This window comes from Schistocerca piceifrons, chromosome 2 (genome assembly GCF_021461385.2).
Source record: "Schistocerca piceifrons isolate TAMUIC-IGC-003096 chromosome 2, iqSchPice1.1, whole genome shotgun sequence".
Classification (NCBI taxonomy): domain Eukaryota; kingdom Metazoa; phylum Arthropoda; class Insecta; order Orthoptera; family Acrididae; genus Schistocerca; species Schistocerca piceifrons.
The window spans coordinates 818,416,529-818,438,053 of NC_060139.1; positions in this window are offsets into that span (position 1 = coordinate 818,416,529).

Genomic DNA, 21,525 nt, shown 5'->3' on the forward strand with positions numbered 1-21,525 from the left:
TAGATACAATAACACCACATGTTGATTTCAGCACCTTATCGCTCTCATGCCCATGCTACATTCCACTTCAACAGAATTATACAAATTATAATCTCTCTGCAGTTGTTGACAGTAGCACTTTGGAGGCACACAGTCGAAATTTATTTTATGTGGAACATTACATCCCTCAGGCTGCATATTTTTATATTGCTGGTTCTCCCAACATATATGATAGATTTCGGAATCCAATTTCTAACAACGAAAGCATCGGGGAAGCAGATCACAGCTATACTGTTTCATGAAGTACACTGAGGCAACAAAAGCTATGTGATGGTGATATGCACATACACAGATGATGCTAGTATTGCGTACGTAGGTATGTAAGGGCAGGGTATATGCAGAGCTGTCATTTATAGTCAGGTGATTCGTGTGGAAAGGTTTCTCACGTGCTTGCGACTGCATGACGGGCATCACTAGACTTCGAACGCGGAAAGGTAACTGGAGCTAGACGCACGTGACATTCCCCTTCGAAAATCGTCAGGGAATTCAGTATTCCGAAATCCGCAGTGTCAAGAGTGCGCCGAGAGTACTAAACTTCAGGTACTGCCTGTTACCATCGACAATACAGTGTCCAATGCCTTTAACTTTACGACCGAGAGCTGTGGCGTTTGCGTAGAGTTGTCAGTACCAACAGAAAAGTAACGCTACATGAAATAAACCAGAAATCGATATGGGATGTACGACAAAAATATTCGTTAGGACAGTGCGGCGAAATTTGACGTCAATGAGCTATGGCAGCAGATGCCCAAACATAGTACTTTTCCTAACAGAGCGACGTCGTCTGCACCGCCACTCCTGGGATAGCGATCATATCGGTTGGACCCTAGATGATAGGAAAACGGTGGCCTTATCAGATGAGTCCAGTATTCAGATGGTGAGAGTTGATGGTAGGGTTCCAGTGTGGCGCAAATCCCGAGAAGCCATGGACTGGAGTTGTCAACAAGGCACTGTGTAAACTGGTGGTGATTCCATGATGATGTGGTCAGTGCTTACCTGTAATGGACTGGTTCCTCTGGTCCAACTCTACCGATCGTTGACTCGAAATGGTTATGTTCGGCTGCTTGGGGACCATTTGTAGCCATTCATGGACTCCATGTTCCCAAACAACGAAGGATTTTGTATGGATGATATGCGCTATGTCACTGGGAAATAATTGTTCGCAATTTGTTTGAAGAACATTCTGGACAATTCGAGCGAATGATTTCGCCAAGTAGATCTCCCGACATGAATCCCATCGAACATTTATGGAACGTAATCGAGAGGCCACAAATTCATGCACCAAGAACATTTACGCGGTCGTGCACGGCAGTAGAATCAGCATGGCTCAGTTGTTCTGCAGGGGAGTTAGCAACGACTCGTTGAGTCCATGGCAACCTGAGTTGCTGTTTTATATGGGGATAAACGAAGTCCGACACGATATTAGGAGTTATCCCATAACTTTTGTGACCTTAGTGTACATCCATACGTGTATTGTAGATAAGCACCGGTACCCTGCCATACTACTTCACCACGTGGATAAAACAGGCTGTTATTGGCTGTCTAAACATGGACGTATTACATTGAATCGATGTAGAAGTGGTTAGTTTCTCACATACATGAGATGATGGAATGTGTATTCTTAATTCGATCATGCTTGTTTTATGAACAGTGGGCATCAACAATGTACAACCTGAGGACGTGTAAAATCTCCCACATAATAAGATTAACTTCACTGCGCTTAGAGGCGTTTAAACACTCTTTCCATGCCCCCCTGATTTGAACGAGAAGAAGACCTAATAAGTGGTACACTAGGGTGTAACCTCTGCTATGTATTTCACTGTGCTTATCAAACCACACGTGTAAAACCCATAATTGTTTCCCATTACGACGTGTAAGTTTGAAATTTGGCTCAAAGGTGCCTACAGCCGTCATATGCGATGGTGCAAAAGCTTGACGCTCTGAGACGGTACCCTCGTGGTCGGCGACTCTTCAGACGAGCAACGTGTCGACACACGCAAAAATAGACCAGAACTACAGTCGAGAAAAGTGTGGACAAGTCGTCACATGAGGACACACAATGCTGTAAACTCAATTCGAGGATTGGCCCATTTACTTAGAGTGAGGCGACGGACGAAGAAATATTTATTCGCGCCACGAAAGTTCGGAATTTCAAGTATCGCATGGTATTGAACACACACGTCTACGTTACGTAAAAGAGACAACCCTCCAGCGGTGGCCGAGAATCGAACCCGGATCAACTACTTGGGAATGTGGGCTGTAAGGTGGATTAATGATGTCAAATTGACACCAAATTCCATCACAATTTTGCCCGGAGCCACTGCAGACGCGCCACACGATGTGGACGTCATTACACCTGATTTTATACACATTTCACCCCTTCTTTTGACCCCACTGCTACTCCCAGCGTTGAAATTACGCCGTTTCATTATGGATGGCATAGGAAAGCACTGCAGACACACGGCGGCTTAGAATGGACACGATAAAGGCTCAGTGATGGCATAAAGGGCGTTAATGAAAGCATTTCTTCCCTTGGGGCGCTGATTCCCACACATTCCGAGGTCGAAAAAGATAGTTTGCAGTGGGATGAGCAACAGGACGACATTCTTAGTAACCTAAGACAACTACTGAATGTGGTCTAACTCCTTTGGACTGTAGCGTGACAGCAACTTTTGCTCTGGTGTACAGAGTGGAAGCAATAGAGACCGATCAAAATCATTCGACGAAATTTGAAAAATGGTTCAAGTGCCTCTGAGCACTATGGGACTTAACTTCTGAGGTCATCAGTCCCCTAGAACTTAGAACTACTTAAACCCAACTAATCTAAGGACATCACACACATCCATGCACGAGGCGGGATTCGAACCTGCGACCGCAGCGGTCGCGCGGTTCCAGACTGTAGCGCCTAGAACCGCTCAGCCACTCCGGCCGGCCAAAATTTGAACTTGACCGGAAGCAGCAAAGGGTGCTTATGGTTTTGAGCTGTTCCGTTCCGCGCCATCTTGTGGCGTTATCACGAGAAATTGCGACATTGACATGTGTGTGAATAAAACGGTCAACGGTCCCTCTAAAATCCTCATTTCACCAACAACTAGGTGCCACCCGCACAACTTTGCAATCACGCTACTCGCTAAAGATGTCAGATCAAGTTCAGTGCAGTTTTAGGCCCACGGTGTCATTAAAAAAGGGTTCAGTCGTCCGCATGGTATGTCAAAGGTTGGCAGAAACATCATTGGCTTGCACATCAGACTGCAAATTGTCGTCTTCGACAGCGACATGTGTGGGAGTCAACGCGCCAAGGTAAATGTGGGTTCATTGGTGCCCTTTATACCACACCCTGGGACCTTTTCTTGTCAGTTCTGAGCGATAGACGCCGGCCGCTGTGGTCGACCTGTTGTAGGCACTTCAGTCCGGAACCGCGTTGCTGCTACGGTCGCAGGTTCGAATCCTGCCTCGGGCATGGTTGTGTGTGATGTCCTTAGGTTAGTTAGGTTTAATTAGTTCTAAGTGTAGGGTACTGATGACTTCAGATGCAAGTGCCATAGTGCTTAGAGCCATTTGAACCATTTTCTGAGCTGCAGGGCGTCTGAATGTTTTTTCCGGCTACTCATAGCAAAACCGCTTGATTTTAATGCGACCTCCATCGCAGGAGCGTCCAAAGAAGGTGTGAAATGAGAAGTGGAGTGTGACCACATCCCCATCGCGTGACACGTCCGCGGGGCGTTGGACATAATTGTGGTGAATTTTAGTGACATCATCAAGCCACCTTACAGCTCACATGAACTTTTTCGTCATGGCCTTACATTGAAACCTTCCCTTGGAAAAATTTATGAATTACTGTGCTGGTAAACCCCTTACGTTATTTGATTTTCAAACAGCTGAGCAAAACTGAACGTATTCAGACATTTCTCTCTTTACTTATTCTGATCATCAGTAAACTGGCACATAATATTTTTAGCGTAACGCATTCTGACTTTCAATAATACGTACAAAAGAATGGCCGTGACTAACAATGACCTATACCTTTCATGACTCACTTACCTCACAAAAATCTTGGTTACTCGTACTACTGCAATACAGCGAGCACCAATACTGCCAGCTGAATGAAGGATTCTAACTACTGAAGGTATGGATTGCTGAAGAAAAAATATAGGAGGTCCATTTAAAAAAACATAAGTTTGTGTTAAAAAACACATATGCTTTCGTTTTAGAATGTTTCCAAATATGTACATTCATGGGCCCCAGCCCTACATTGATACCGGTGAAAGTTGTTTTCCAATAGCTGTTATTGTTCCAGAGATATTTTGGGTGGACAAGATAGCTGGGACACACTGTACATCAGTTCATGACATCCAGTCTTACAAATTTCGTTTTTTCTCACGGACACACCTCCAGATCGTCCGCTCTCAAAACTCTGGCATCTATCTTCCCACATCGACCACTGCTGGCGGCTCAACTCCAACTGTGCAACGCTACGCGCTGTTCACATCCAACTGTGTTTACAATAGCGAATATTCCAACAATGCCAACCAGCCACAGACTGCTCACAGCACAGCCAGTGATTTTCATACGGAGCGCTACGTGGCGTTACCAATATAAAAACCTAAACAGCCTACTTACAACATGTATCGACACCTTGCTGTTTGAAGCGTCGCTGTTCCCGAGGGCGACGTCACAGCCGTGCCTTTACTGAGGAAGGTTGTATTCGCTTTTAAGCCAAATTTCAAACATCTGCGTCGCAGTGGGAGACAAAAGTGACCATTTAATTGTGTTTGCACGGTGTAGATGTAATCGTTCCGAGTTATATACAGAAATAAGTGCTTATTATCTGAGGTGATGTCCGCGTTTGTATCTTTTGATCGGCGAGGAGATACACTACACACCTACATCTACATCTACATATATATTCCGCAAGCCACCCAATGGTGTGTGGCGGAGGGCACTTTACGTGCCACTGTCATTACCTCCCTTTCCTGTTCCAGTCGCGTATGGTTCGCGGGAAGAACGATTGCCGGAAAGCCTGCGTGCGCGCTCGAATCTCTCTAATTTTACATTCGTGATCTCCTCGGCAGGTATAAGTAGGGGGAAGCATTATATTCGATACCTCATCCAAAGACGCACCCTCTCGAAACCTGGACAGCAACCTACACCGCGATGCAGAGCGCCTCTCTTGCAGAGTCTGCCACTTGAGTTTGCTAAACATCTCCGTAACGCTATCACGATTATCAAATAACCCTGTGACGAAACGCGCCGCTCTTCTCTCGATCTTCTCTATCTCCTCTGTCAACCCGACCTGGTACGGATACCACACTGATGAGCATACTTAAGTATACGCCGAACGAGTGTTTTGTAAGCCACCTCCTTTGTTGATGGACTACATTTTCTAAGGACTCTTCCAATGAATCTCAACCTGGCACCCGCCTTACCAACAATTAATTTTATATGATCATTCCACTTCAAATCGTTCCGCACGCTTACTCCCAGATATTTTACAGAAGTAACTGCTACCAGTGTTTGTTCCCCTGTCATATAATCATACAATAAAGGATCCTTCTTTCTATGTATTCGCAATACATTACATTTGTCTATGTTAAGGGTCAGTTGCCACTCCCTGCACCAAGTGCCTATCCGCTGCAGATCTTCCTGCATTTCGCTGCAATTTTCTAATGCTGCAACTTCTCTGTATACTAGGAGAGGGTGGGGTTTCCACGCGAGGGCACTTGGGGCAGTTGCGAGCGGCAGTGTGCCGGCGGCCGCGGCTGCGCCTTGCGGCGAGTGGCGGGCTAACTTATTTTGGGTGGACGCAGGAGTTGGGCAAGTGGCGCCCGCCGGAAGACGCGCGCCGCCCGGCCGCCGCGGGTCCACCTGGCCCGGCCGGCAAACTCAGTTAGGCGACGGCAAGACTGCTGATAGTTAGCTCGCCCGCCCGACTTGACCATCAAACACTTTGTCAGAGGGCTTCTTGCGCTAATTGCGTCAGCGGCCAGTTTCCTGCTCAAACACACTAACCTCGTTACGGACACGTATCGAGTTAACGCAGTTTGCATACACTTATTTGGAAACAGCGGCCAAGATCGCTAGCGACGCGCTTGCTGGACTTTGGGTCGGTGGGGAAGGGGCGGCGAGGCGGGGGCTTCCTCGCATAGGAGATCGCAGCCGGCGAGTGCTCGTACCTCTCCAACCCCTCATCCATCATCCCCCTTTTCACCCCTCTCCCCTCCCCCTCCCGCCCCCCCCCCCTCCTCCCTCAACACCGTACTACCGCTCTAAATGCATTTTCATACCGACGGTCCATCACAATCGCAATTAAAATCTACCAAGTACTGTTGCACCCCATTTACGTGAACTTATTCTGTGTTATTTAAACATTTGAATTCTTACGGATAAATTAGTTTCGAAAGTCTGATTACAACTGGGTTAATGCGTTAAATATTTTTGGTTGTATATGGAGTATTCACGGGTTGTCAGCCGAGTAGCGTAGTCACTACGAGATGACGACGCTACTCGGCTGACAACCCGTGAATACTTCATATATGAAATTCGCCGAGAAAGCCTGCACTCACATATTTGATGTTATGCTTGTAAGTGAGAAAAAGATTACAAAGGGTTTGAAAATATGGCTCTGAGCACTATGGGACTTAACATCTATGGTCATCAGTCCCCTAGAACTTAGAACTACTTAAACCTAACTAACCTAAGGACATCACACAACACCCAGTCATCACGAGGCAGAGAAAATCCCTGACCCCGCCGGGAATCGAACCCGGGAACCTGGGCGTGGGAAGTGAGAACGCTACGGCACGACCACGAGCTGCGGACGTTTGAAAATATGTGCTGTCATTATCAAACATACGATGAGTATAGTATAGGTAGTTTACAGAGATGCGCTCTATCAAAACCACTGTTTGGTCGTAAATGAAGATGTGAGAGAAAAACTGGGAGTTGACGACTTCTCTTTGTTCTTTGTTTGTTTGTTTGTTTTCCATATTATTAGAACCGCACATCGTTCAGTGTTACAATATTTTCTATTCTATTACCTTACAATATATAAATTGCTTTTTATAAGTAACAAAAATTATGTGATCGCGTAACTTCTCGGCTTTTATAGCAATTAAATTTCATGCAAGTGTAGATCACAGCCGGCCGGTGTGGCCGAGCGGTTCTAGGCGCTTCAGTCTGGAACCGAGCAACCGCCACGGTCACAGGTTCGTATCTTGCCTCGGGAATGGATGTGTGTGATATCCTTAGGTTAGTTCTAAGTTCTAGGGGACTGATGACCACAGCATTTAAGTCCCATAGTGCTCAGAGCTATTTGAACCTTTTTTTTTTGTAGTTTACATGGACAATAATAAAAAGTCGGTGTTTTTTTGTAGTTTTTGTTCTCAATAGAACGTTCTTCGTCATGATCAGAGGCCAGAGTTTCCTATTGTTATTGATACGTGCGGAAGTTATTTATGAACAACACAAGCCCTTTTTTTATATAACATCAATGAAGTATTGAGGCGATGAACGATATGCTTTTGTTTCGAAGGTTTATATTTTTTTTATTTTGCCTCATTTTACGAAATTTCGTTTTACAGCGTTATACGATGAATCTCTATTGTTGTTTTTTTACTATAACATCCCTCTGTTTCACGCTAAAGGTAAACAGTTTTCGAATGAAACCTAAATTTTCCTATAAGGGCTGTTTATTTTAAGTAACAGAAGAATAAGTATGTAGTACAAAAGAGTTCCATACGTTATACGGACGACTCTTTATATATTCTCACTCACCCTGACAGCTTCACCGCTTACGCTTTCTAGGGAAATCTAGTAAGACACTTATCGCATATCCAAACAAAGCGACAGAAACGAGGTAACGCCTAGTAGGTATGCAACGCACCGAATGTACAGGTAACCAGCTGCAATCTTAACTGACCAATGGTACTAGTTAAACAAGTATAGTCTACGCTTACTTACATAGCCTACGGTAGTTTTAGAACTTCTAGTAATCTACGCTCCATTGTAAGCAAAGTTAGTTCTTCAGGGGTATCAACATGTGTGATATGTCTGTCGTAAGGTGGCTTAATTTGGCAGGTACATTCAGTCATACATGTATGCGCATACCTAATCAAGTCAGCAGTAAATAAGTAATAAATTGAAACGTCATATCTGATGCTGAAGTTTTGTTTCAAGAACAGCGAAAATATAGGAAGTGATTCACTTTTTTTTTTCCCTTCAGCATTTTGTGAGGGGATGGGTGTCAATGAGAAAACGTTTAGAAAAGGTTTAAATTTATACCTTAAGTTTGTCGGAAGTCATTAAGTGCTCTCATTCTGATATACTGGATGAATAACATAGTAAGTGAAGTATTACAATTAAAAGCTGTGCATTTGTCTTGAGCAACCATAGTGCGCAAATCACTCTGCAGAATAATTTGCGCACTGTGGTTTATGCTTCCTCAGTACAAATACACAGCTTTTAATTGTAATACTTGACTCACTATGTTAAAACTTTAATATAAGATTATGTCTGTTAATAAGTAGATTATGACAACATTTTCTTGTTTCTAGATCTGAGCAACAATTTTATGAAATATCGAAAACCAAATTTTTGTTGCCCCTGGGTGGCGTTAGAACGCCAGCTTGCGACTAGGGCAGTGCCCCGGGTTATACCTTTGTTAATACAGATAAACAACGAAAATAATCTGTCTGCCGAGTGGTTTTGTCGTCTCACGATTTTGATATTCTGCCCCACTACATCGCTACCTTGCAGATGCTGTGTCCTGTCGCTCGTGTGACGACTATAACACCTTGTTCAAATTAACTTAAATCTTGATAACCTGTCATTGTAGCAGCAGTAACCGATCTATCAACTGCGCCAGACACTTGCCTTATGCAGGCGTTGCCGACCGCAGCGTCGTATTCTACCTGTTTACATATCTTTGTATTTGAGTACGCATACCTGCACCAGTTTCTTTGGCGCTTCAGTGTATTTGATCCGTCAAGGGGTGAGCATAGATTTGTGGCCCGGGCCTATACTAGACTCGCGAGCTACGAGGCAGGCAGGCTGGATAACTTACAGGCTGGCGAGAGTTAGCTACAGCTTGGTGCTGAGGTGACTGAAGCGAGCGGGCCGGCGGTGATGGGTCAACAGTCCTCCGCTCAGGATGCCAGAAGGGCCACAGTTCAATGCTAGGCTTCTGCCACTGCTTTTGACATAAATATGTTTGCTTCCTTTCCTGGCATCTGTACAGGCGTGGCAAGAAGAAATACAAATCTGGCCATCTCTTTCAATGGCTCACTGGGATCAACTCGACATGGAGTCAAAAAATGGTTGAAATGGCTATGAGCGCTATGGGACTTAACATCTGAGGTCAGCAGCCCCCTAGAACTTAGAACTACTTGAAACTAACTAACGTAAGGACATCACACACATCCATGCCCGAGGCAGGATTCGAACCTGCGACCATAACAGTCGCGCGGTTCCGGACTGAAGCCCCTAGAACCGCTTGGCCATCGCGGCCGGCGACATGGAGTCGTCACTCTTATTAAAGAAGGTGGGTGTTCCATCAGAAAAGCTGGGAGGAGGTACGATGTGCTACATATCTCTGCACCGAGATGGCAGAAGAGCTACCTTGAAAGAGCCACTACCAACAGAGCTCCTTGCTCAAGCAGGAAAAGAGTGAGCTCACAGTAGGAAGACAGAGAGCTAATATCTAAGAACAGAGTCACTATTTTCCCAAGGTTGAGGGATGCTGGACTGCACGCAAAATGATACCATGAAACAATAGCTCAGCGAATACAATGTCTTAAACCGGGTGGCATTTGTGGAGCTTTGTCTGAGTGCTTCGTGGGAAAAAGTCAGCCGGCCGGAGTGGCCGAGCGGTTCTAGGCGCTACAGTCTGGAACTGCGCGACCGCTACGGTCACAGGTTCGAATCCTGCCTCGGGCATGGATGTGTGTGATGTCCTTAGGTTAGTTAGGTTTAAGTAGTTCTATGTTCTAGAGGACTGATGACCTCAGAAGTTAAGTCCCATAGCGCTCAGAGCCATTTTGAAAACGTCATGTTCGCTGACGAGAAGGTATTTTCCACCAATAACGATGGCCCAAGAGTCGTTCACAGACCGTAATGGTCTCGCCATCGACGCGAATATGTACCCATGATGAGAAGAAATGGGCGTCTATCCGTTTGCTCCTGGGGATCGATTTCTGCGAGAGGAGCAGAAATTTTTCATACTATAGAAGGAACCCTTGACAACATGCAGTACGCCAACATATTGGAAACTGTGATGTTTCTGTCGCTGTCTGATGTACGGAGAAGGGAACTTCACACTGCAAAAGGACCATTCTCCAGTTCACAAATCTGTGTTCTTTCAGCAGCAGCTCTCCACGATTGGAATCCACGTCATAGACTGGCGACCATGGACCGCTGATAGGCTGCTGTTGGAAAACACGTGGCTGAGCTCACCAGAAAGTTAACAGAGAAATCGCCACGAAACTAACCAACTACAGCGGACGCTCTTGTGAACTGCATTCTTGCTTTTTCATGCTGTTACGTCTGATGGCTTACAGATCCATGATAGAAGTACAAAATAATGTGGTATTCTGGATAAAATATTAGAGTCATTAAACGTTTTGTTATGCCGCTTGTTTTCTTTATTTGTCCTCATTTAGAGCCAGTGGAAGATCACTTGACTGCAGATAAAATAAAATTTCAGTTATTTTTCCTTTGTGTTGCCTTTTTAATTAAAGTGATTTTATTTTGAATATACAGCTTGTTAAATATTCTATTTTTATTTCATTTATACCCTGTCTAGATACTTACAAAGTAATCAGTTTAGTTGGTCGCTTTAAAAGTATTTTGTGTTATTTCAGATACATCTGTCTCTTTCCCTCCATCCATTAATACACTCTCCGTCCTCCAAAAATTATGCTAATTATTCATTGCTAATTTCTCCTCCATTCTCTCTCTCTCTCTCTCTCTCTCTCTTACATTGTCACTTCAGTTGCCCTTCTACTCCATTTTCCCAAAATGTTATAAAGAAATCACGTTCTCGTTTAATTTCTGCTATCTTTTCTGTCCTCTGTCGTTCCTCTAAAAACCTATGAAACCACATTCTTTTGCATGCCCTTACCTATAATAAATTCTTCGTTCTGTAAACACTCCTTCCTTCCGCGAGGGGTAGCCGTGCAGTCTAGGGCGATTTGCCACAGTTCACCCCCTCCCCCACAACTCCCCCCCCCCCCCCTCCTCAGAGGTTCGAGTCCTCCTTTGAGCATGGGTATGTGTGTTGTCGCTAGTGTAAGTTAGTTTAAGTTACATTAATTAGTGTGTAAGCCTAGGGACCGATGACCTTAGCAGTTTGGTCCCATAGAACTTACCACAAACTTCCAGAATTTCCACTCCTTTCTTTTTTCTGTGTCCTAAGATAAAACGAACTGTGGCATCTGTCTAAGTAGGGTAAACTTTGCTAGCTTTTCACTCTTTTGTTTTGCACTTCTGGTCTCCTGTCTATTCTTAGATCCCTCCCTCGTTCTTGCTGCCCCTCCCTTGACATGTGCCTCCACACGCACATAAATACCACGCAGTCCACAATTAAGTGCTTGGAAGCATTATTTATCATTCCACTCTCGAAAACCGCGTGGAAAAAATGAACGACTGAAAATATCGTGCAAGCACTGATGTGTCTTATCACAATAGTTGTGTCTCCTATGTATGATGGGGTAAATAAAATATCGTGGCATTCAGCAGATAAGGTTGGCGACTAAAATTTAGTGAAAACACCTCACCGCAATGTAAAACGCCTATTTTTCAATGATTTCCATCTTCACTCGTTTACCACATCCGCGACACAATCTCCCCTATTTCGTGATAATACAAAACGAACTCTTCTCTTTTGAAATTTTCGATGTCTTCCTTCAGTCCTATCTCGTAGGGATCCCTTACCACGCATGAATGCTCATGAAGGTGACGAGAAAGTGTGATGTAGGCGCTCACTTTAACTGATTTGCTGCATCTTATACGTATTCTGAAAATAAAACGGGATCTTTGGGTTCCTTTTCCCACAATATATTCCATACGATGGTTCCAATTCAAGTTGTTCGTGATCGTAGCTCCACCAGCCGCTGTGGCCGAGCGGTTCTAAGCTCTTCAGTCCGGATCCACGCTGCTCCTACGGTTCGATTAGATTAGATTAGTTTTTCGTTCCATAGATCCGTGCTGAGGAGATCCTCGTGGATGTGGAACATGTCAGTTTTTTAAAAAGAAGCTGAAATAACAATACTAATAGTATGAATATACAATTCATCATTTGTTTCTATTAAAAAATTCGTCAATGGAGTAGAAGGAGTTGGCGACTAGTAAGTCTTTCAGGCTGCTTTTAAACTGATCTTTATTTGTAACTAAATTTTTTATGTTTGCTGGCAAATTATTGGAGTGTTCCTGAGTAGTGGACCCCTTTTTGAGCTTAAGTAAGTGCTTTTAAGTCCTTGTGCAGATCATTTTTGTTCCTGGTATTGTATGTATGAACTGAGCTGTTTGTTTGAACAAGAGATATATTATCTAGGACAAATTTCATTAAGGAGTAAATATAATGAGAGGCAGTAGTTAGTATACCCAGTTCTTTGAAGAGGTTTCTACAGAACGTCTGTGAATTTACTCCACAAATAATGCGTATTACACGCTTTTGGACTCTGAAAACTTTTGTTTGACTTGAAGAGTTACCCCAAAATATATTACCATATGACATTATGGAATGAAAGTAGGCAAAGTATGCAAGCTTTTTCATTTTCATGTCGCCTATGTCTGCTAACACTCGAATTGCAAATACAGATTTGTTAAGGCGTTTCTGCAGTTCTGTGGTGTGCTCCTCCCAACTGAATTTATTATCAAGTTGTAATCCCAGGAATTTAAGACTGTCAACCTCTTCTATCTGCTCTTCTTCATACTTTATGCATTGTAAGTAGGCTGTTTATGTTTTCTCTATGTAAGTAGGCTGTTTATGTTTTCTTATTGGCAACGTTACGTAGCGCTCAATATGAAAATCACTGGCTGTGCTGTGTGCAGTCTGTGGCTGCTTTGCATTGTTGTAATACTCGCCATTGTAGTGTTAGGCAGCTGGCTGTGAACAGCGCGTAGCGTTGCGCAGTTGGAGGTGAGCCGCCAGCAGTGGTGGATGTGGGGAGAGAGATGGCGGAGTTTTGAAATTTGTCATGAACTGCTATATTTATATATGATGATATCAAGGTAAATACATTGTTTGTTCTCTATTAATATCTTTCATTTGCTAACTATCCCTATCAGTAGTTAGTGCCTTCCATAGTTTGAATCTTTTATTTAGCTGGCAGTAGTGGCGCTCGCTGTATTGCAGTAGCTTGAGCAGCGAAGATTTTTGGGAGGTAAGTGATTTGTGAAAGGTATAGGTTAATGTTAGTCAGGGCCATTCTTTTGCAGGGATCTTTGATAGTCAGATTGCGTTGCGCTAACAAAATATTGTGTGTCAGTTTAAGCACAGTCTTGTGTAACTGTTCAAAGGGGACGTTTCATAGCATATGCTGGGTGGAAACCTCTTACAGGTTCTGAATTGCATATAGTGAGTCTTTTCGAAATTTAATGTCAGTGAGTTGGCTTTAAACCATTTATTAATATCCATGAAAAATCATTAGCAGATCTTTCTAGAACTACACTCGACATACTATTTATTGCAATACTTGTGTCATCTGCGCAGGTACGCATCCTGCCTCCGGCACGGATGTGTGTGATGTCCTTAGGTTAGTTAGGTTTATGTAGTTCTAAGTTCTAGGGGACTGATGACCTCCTACGTTAAGTCCCACAGTGCTTAGAGCCATTTGAACCATTTTTGATCGTAGCTCCTACATATTTAGCTGAATTGACAACCATTAAATGTGACTGATTTATCGTGTAAGCAAACAACCATAATGGGATTGTTCCGCTGTTCATGTGGAGAACCTCACACATTTTGTTGTTTGTGGTCAATTGTCACGTTTTGTAACGTGAAGATATGTTTTTAACATTATTTTGCAAATTAGCTTTGCTCTTTTGAGGACTTTGCCAGATTTCAGCATTACCTATAACAAATGTGAGACAAATGTTCTGATTGTCGGATAATTAGTTTATATATATTCCAAATAGCAGAAGGTCTGCATAATTTTACTTGCGGAATAACACTCATCACTTCTGTTTCACTGAGTGAAAACCCGTCAGTTACTGAGAACTGTGACCTTTCAGACAGGAAATCACGAATTCAGTCCACAAATGAGAATAGTCCATAGCGAATCAATGTGGTTGGAATCCGCTTATGAGGAATGATATCATTTTGAAACTTTGTAAGTATGGAATGAGTTTGAGAGCCCTTGTACACAATACGTCAGATACTTGACGTGGCCAACTGTGTCTCACAAGAGTGATACTTTCGTAATCGCCGCTGGTTTGATGTCAGTGGGTAGTATATTTCGGGGTATTTCATAACATTGCAACACAATATTTCTTCAGCCGTCCTGCTCCATGTCAGTGTCAATGAAATGGATCTGTAACTTATTGGATCACGTTTATTTTCTTCCGTATGCATTGCGGAGGTCTGTGAAACTTCCCATTCTCACTCACCATAAATACTAGAATACCCCTTGCGACAGAGTTGAATAAGTAATTAAGCCGCTGCATTGTTGATGCACAAGCTGCACTCCGAAATTGTTAGCCCACTCAAGAAAGACATTGCCTGTAGAAACATAATCGTTCTGCCATGTCTGTGATAGTATCATGACAACACAGTGGAATATGTCCGGTAACGCTGTGATAGCTTTCTTACTTTCTGGAATGACTGATAATTGTCTTGGAAGGTTCACTTAATTTATTCGTGATATGCCAATAAAAGATTCTGATGAATTCCACTTAGGTATGTCATCGGCTTATCGTATACATTTTGCGGACAGGGGACATTACTTTCACACAGCAACTACAGCTAGTCTCATTGCCTACACTGCGAATCACTTCTATCAGTAATCACAAGGGCAAGGCGATGAACGCTTCAGTCGGTCGCTTCTTCCATGAAAATGTCGACGCACTGTAAAGAGAAAGAAGCAGTAGCTCTCAGTTCCAAACTGATTCAAGAGTAACAAGAGTAACATTTTACCTTATCCGTGAGCGAGCCAGAAACATCTATATCGAAGTTAGAACGATATCTTTAAATTTTGTCATCGTAAGACTTCTCGCTAAGTTCAATAACCGGTGTATCCAGAGGTAAGAAACATGAAACACTGTGGAACTGCTACTGATAATACACAAATCTGCTAATGAAATCGTACCACTGAATTCTGTGTTAACTGTAGTATACTCTGCAACTACTCTCACAGCAACGTAATTGTATTTACGTTGTAGTCCTGTAAAACTACTTCAATGTGAAAAAAGACTTTATTTTGTACGGTATTATGATGAGACACCAGTTGTGTTAGTGTAGTGCATATTAAGAGCGTTTCCCGTTAGGTTATTGAACAAAATAGACACAAATATCAGAAAAATTGTCAACAATATATTCTATCTCGTGTTCGAAAACCATCTAATGATGTAGAGATAGTTTTTCAAACCCGTGCATTTAGCGACTTGCTAATTCTGAATTAACCCACATTAAAGAGCAATCACCAAAACAAAACAAACAAAAATAAACAAAAGAAAACATAAACTAACTTTCTTCGTGGATGATCAATGAGGGAGAAGAAAGGTCAGCACGTGTGGGTGCCAGATTAGAAGAAGTGCATTAGGCATGTTTGTCAACGAAGGTCCTTGGTGCTGTCTTCCAGGTCGCATTTGCTACTCTCGACTACAGGCATCTCATTTGTTGGCAGCAAATGTCAACTGCGAGCGACACATCCTTGGGAAGCAGTTCTTAACGCAAAACTCTTACTCTGTGCCACCAAATGTATATCAATAACATAGACGTATATAGGCTATAGTTTGAGATAATACTTGTTATAGTTTACCCACTATTTTCTCATTATGAAATTGCCATATGGTACTTCAAAACGCCATCAGGTCGCAGAGATTCAGGTTTACGGTGGTCTCCTTAAATCTATTACGGCAAATGTCAAGATCAGTCCTATTAAAGGGCACAGACGACTTTCTTCACCACCCTTCCCATTCGAGGCTGTGCTTTGCGTCTAATCCCGTTCTTGACAAGACATTGTACCACAATCCTCCTTCCTTTATTTCAAACTCAATATGACTGGTGAAGGCAAGTGTCACACGAATGTAGTTGGATGTCACATTTGCCAGTTATCGGACACACTCTCATTGACCACAGCAGTAAATTGAAGAAACATCCTACATCACGATCGTACTTGAAACGTTAAAGTGATCTAATGGAAGAACGATTACGTAGAAGGTAAAGTGATTAAAAATCAGAAAACCAAAGGGTTTATAAACAGTAAGAATTATAGATGGAATAAACTTCACAGCTAATGTCACAAACATGACACACTGAGAAAATTCTGAAGTGGACTAAGGGTCAGTAAACTTAATGGTAAAGAGGCAACAGAATTTATACCAAACGGAAAGAATTGTATGTTATCATTTGCTTAGAAAATTACGAACATAAAAATGAGAAGATCTATTGTGATTGTTCTAAAAACCTCTTAAAATGTTTGTGTATTAACGATTATTGAAAGGAGACGATCCTTAAGTCTAATTTATGACATTCTTCCTAAAACGATATCTACAGTGTTAATTTATACAATACGTTCTCTTCTACGAAGACGTGGATTGCTCTGTTTCAAAAATGGTTCAAATGGCTCTGAGCACTATGGGACTGAGGTCCCCTAGAACTTAGAACTACTTAAACCTAACTAACCTAAGGACATCACACACATCCATGCCCTAGGCAGGATTTGAACCTGCGACCGTAGCGGTCGCGCGGTTCCAGAAAGCGCCTAAAACCGCTCGGTCACACCACCCGACTGCTCTGTTTCAATTGGAAAAATCTTGGCTAGCGAAATTTCACTACACTTAATCCTGTCGACGAAAAACATATCGTTCTTGTCAAATATCGTTATAATTAAATTCTTGCCAATTTATTTTCTAGTATTCTCACGATATCAAGAGAAATTAACTTTCCGACAGTACTTTTTGTAAATAAATCTAAAAGTTTCGTGACTGGTTTAATTCGCGAAGGGAAGAATACCGACTTACGTAATTTGTATTATATCGTTATTCATATCAGCACCCTGGATTAGTGTCACATTACCTGTGATTGAGACACTAATGGATTGAAGATTGTATAAGGACTGCAGCTGCTGTGTGTGGATGCAGGGGGAATTGGCCGCACTCCATGAACATCTGGGAGCTGTTTTGGGCACGATCGACGGGCTTCAGGCTTCTGCCCGGACTGTGGTGGTGTTGGGGCGTGTGAGACGAATGCTATGGAGTCTCGTCAGAGACGTAGGCATGAACAACGTCGTCGCTTGGGACTGCTGATGATGCTGCGTCCTCCGGTGCGCACCTCTCGGTTGGTCGACATTTACCTAATAATTATTGGCGAAAAGTCGTGGGGTCGCGAATCTGTGGTCGGATCGCGGAAGTGGGTAATGGCCACACAGCTGTCCCCTTACGTCTCATAAACAGGTCTGAGGTGTTGCCAGCTGCTGTAACTACATGTGAGCCAATAGGAAATGCCTCGCCTTTTGGGACTGTGGCCGATCTACCTAATCAGCTTGGACAAGGCAGATGATGGAGCCGCTCAGGAAAATAGAGATCATGTCGGGAAAGAAGGCGTCCGCTGTGTTTGCCTGGCGAGGATTCTCGTCAGAGAAGGGGGGCAGACTCAGCCGACAGCAATTGGGCGCACTTTGTGCATCCGCCTGCAAATCGTAGCTGATACAGGCATAGATAACGGCTGAGTTCAAAGGCCATCCTCAGCTCCCAGGCACCTGACTGATTTTGTGAAGACAGCCAGCCTCGCCCGCTGATTGAAAGAAGAGCTATCGTTTTGCAGCGTCATTCCCAGAACCGATCATGGGCCTCTAGTTTGGAGCAAAGTGGAGAGTCTAAACCACGGGCTCAGATGACTCTGCAACGGTATCGGATGCCAATTTCTCGACTTCCGCTATTGGTAGGAGATTTGCAGGCCTCCCCTTAACAGGTAATGCGTGCGCTACATGCAGCAAGCGGCTACTAGAGTAGCGGAGTATGTGTGGCTCGCACGTTTGGGTTTCTTGGATAGAGAAATCCGTCGGCAGACTCGATGAAATGTGTCCTGATCCTAGACAAGCAGCAGATGGGAGAAAAAATATCAACATTGCATTAGTTAACTGCTGGAGGATCTGAAGAAAAGGTCCCGGAACTAACTTCTTTTATTAACGTTAGCAATGCCCTCATAGTACTAGGGACAGAGAGCTGGATGAAACCTGATGTCAACTGCTATGTAATTCTAAATTCCAATTGGAACTTATGTGGCAAAGATAGATAGAACGAGCTGCGTGGAGTGTCTGCAAGTAGGGGGACTAAGTATGTGCCAGCTCACGTTGCTTGTTGCCAAATTTATTCAAGATGGCGGCGATGACGTCATCCAAGATGGCGGCATGTAGAGTTAGCAACATCGCACGACGTCATCCAAGATGGCGGCTTTTGGCGGGAAAACAGGCCAATTGTGCTACATCCACTAACCTAATCTTCAGAAAAAATGGCAGAAATTTTGAATTGTGGCGGGAAAATTGCCCAATTGTGCTATGTACAATAACCTAAGCCTCCAGAAGGAAGAATGGCGGGAAGATTTAATTCCAACACGATAATGCATGCAAAGACCATGCTTATCTTAATTATTATTATTGATTATCATTTATTAACACTCATTTCATTCATTGTCATTTATTATCATTCATTATCATTTATTATCATTTATTATTATTTATTATCATTTGTTATTATTTATTATTATTGACCTCCCTCCACTAGAAAATTCCCTCCAAATTCAAACACGATAATGGCTGCAAAACCTTACTTTTGTTTATTATTATTCATTATTATTTACTAACATTCATTATCATTAATTGCCATTTATTATCATTCTTTATCATTTATTATCATTCATTATCATTTATCATCATAGGCCTACCTCCACTAGAAAATTGCGCCAAATTCAAATTCCAACATGATATTCTTAAGAAAACTGTACTTCTACTTATTATTATCTTTTATTATTTATTCAAGATGTCCGATTTTGCCCGCATCTCGTGGACGTGCGGTAGTGTTCTCGCTTCCCACCCCCGGGTTCCCGGGTTCGGTCCCGGCGGGGTCAGGGATTTTCTCTGCCTCGTGATGGCTGGGTGTTGTGTGCTGTCCTTAGGTTAGTTAGGTTTAAGTAGTTCTAAGTTCTAGGGGACTGATGACCATAGATGTTAAGTCCCATAGTGCTCAGAGCCATTTGAACCATTTGAACCATGTCCGATTTTCTCAGTGAGAAAGCCAGTTTCCTTACATCCATAACAAAAATCCATCACAAGTTCAAATCCCAACACCATAATTGATCACATGTACGAGCTTTCTCCGTCACTTATCTTTTTTCACTTGTAGCCTATCATAATCGTGTCAAGTAATAAACTACACTTATAGTAACGTAATTCACGTCAGTATTTTAAACATAGCTGCACAACAGCAACGGTTCCACGTAATAAAATTATAAACAGCCGACCAGTTGCAATGGATAAAGAATTCTTTACCTAGGTTTCGACAAATGTAAATTTGTCTTCTTCAGAAGGTGGCAATTTTACATTAGTAAGGACTAATGTACCATCGCCGTTTTTGCAAATGTTGGCATAGATCCATTTGTCAAAATTAAAATATATCCCTAGAATTAGGGTTTGTCACGTAAATATAAATTAGTACATGGATCTTGAAGAGCTCACGTCCTTTGATATTGCAGGGGGGAAGGGACTGAAGACTTTATTTCAAGCAGTACGGTCATCACTTGTTCTCCAACACAGTCAGCACACACGTCTTTGATATCGCAGTGCAGTCACCATGACATCCGCCCTCCAACTGAATTAGTTCAAATCCTCACCACCCCCTGGCCAGCGCGCGGAGACACTGCCTACGCCTGTCACGTAAGGCAGCCGGCCACTAGCGCAGGGGACGAGTCCAGCGATCGCTCCCGAGTCGTAAACATGTTTTCGCTGGACACGCTGGAACTTGCTGAGTTTGACATCACAGCGGTCCCTTGTCCGCACACAACATGTGTTCGTCGCCTCCGCACGTTTCCCACCAAAATTGTGTGCCTAGAAGCTGAATCACACAACGGTCAACCGTTCGCTGCCAAAGTTGTTTTACTCTGCACGTTCAAAACTGTTGATGCCAACTGCTCACCGTCCACCACGTGTCCCTGTGCGAGCGAGAACGCAGTGCTACACTTTTGGCAGCAAAAGTTTGCTCGAAAGTGTAATCCGCCATGACTATATAACAGTACATTTGGACCGCACTAGAACACCCGCTAATTGACTCACTCTTGTGCGAGCGTAATTACTGTACAATCGCTGCGCCGCCACCCTGCTTACGTCACACACCCTTCATACACACGATGGAGATAGCCTTCTGTAAATACCTGGAAAATCCCTCTTTATTTCAGACATTATGGTCATGCAGGTGTGTCCCAACCGACTTCTACATGCTCACACAGCGAAACTCCAGAGCGCAGCTGACGTACACGCAGCCGGCTGAGACCACTTCATCAGGAGCTCCCTGGCCAGCTGACGTCAAGCGACCTGCGGTGGCCACACGCCCCCACGGACAGAGCGCCTGGTAGGCGGCGAGTAGCGCCTCAGGGTCCACCCAAAAATGGTCAGCCGCCCTCGCCTACACTACACATAAACATCTTTCCTTGTCCGTGAGCACTTAACGCTGGACCGCATTCTGGTCCTGGGGCTGAGTGGACGGCTGTATAGATGGACAGCTATGTGGCTTTGACATGCCGCCGGTGGCGCTCGGACACTCGCTTTGTAAGGCGCTATTAGATTAGTTTGAGCATTTAGTACTTGTTTCGGTGGTTACTGGATTAAGAACTGTAATATTGAAGGTCATGTCCTCAGCGGGACTGCTGTATAATTGAGTAAGTGTGTTTACGTATCTGAAGATATGTTTCGCGAATGGTGATGTTATGTTAAGTTGATGGCGCAGTTTAGCTACCACTGTAAAAAAAAATAGCTGTCAGCTGCTGAAAGAAAGAAAGAAAGAAAGGGATGACCTTACCCCCAGACCTGATGGATGAGTTATTAGATAAGAGCAAGAGACAGATGAATGATGCTAGGTATTTGGATATAGGAGTCTCTAAACGGCGGGGCGAGATTTTTTTTATGTGGAAATTTATGCAATCTATAGATAGTGATATTCGGCCGCTAGTGACAACAGTTAAGAGCGGAAAAATAGGTACAAATCGAGCGCTGGCAGAATGTTGCGGCAATGGTAATAATATTTAATTGAAGGTGGAGGTGGTAAATATGGACCAGGCTTTGA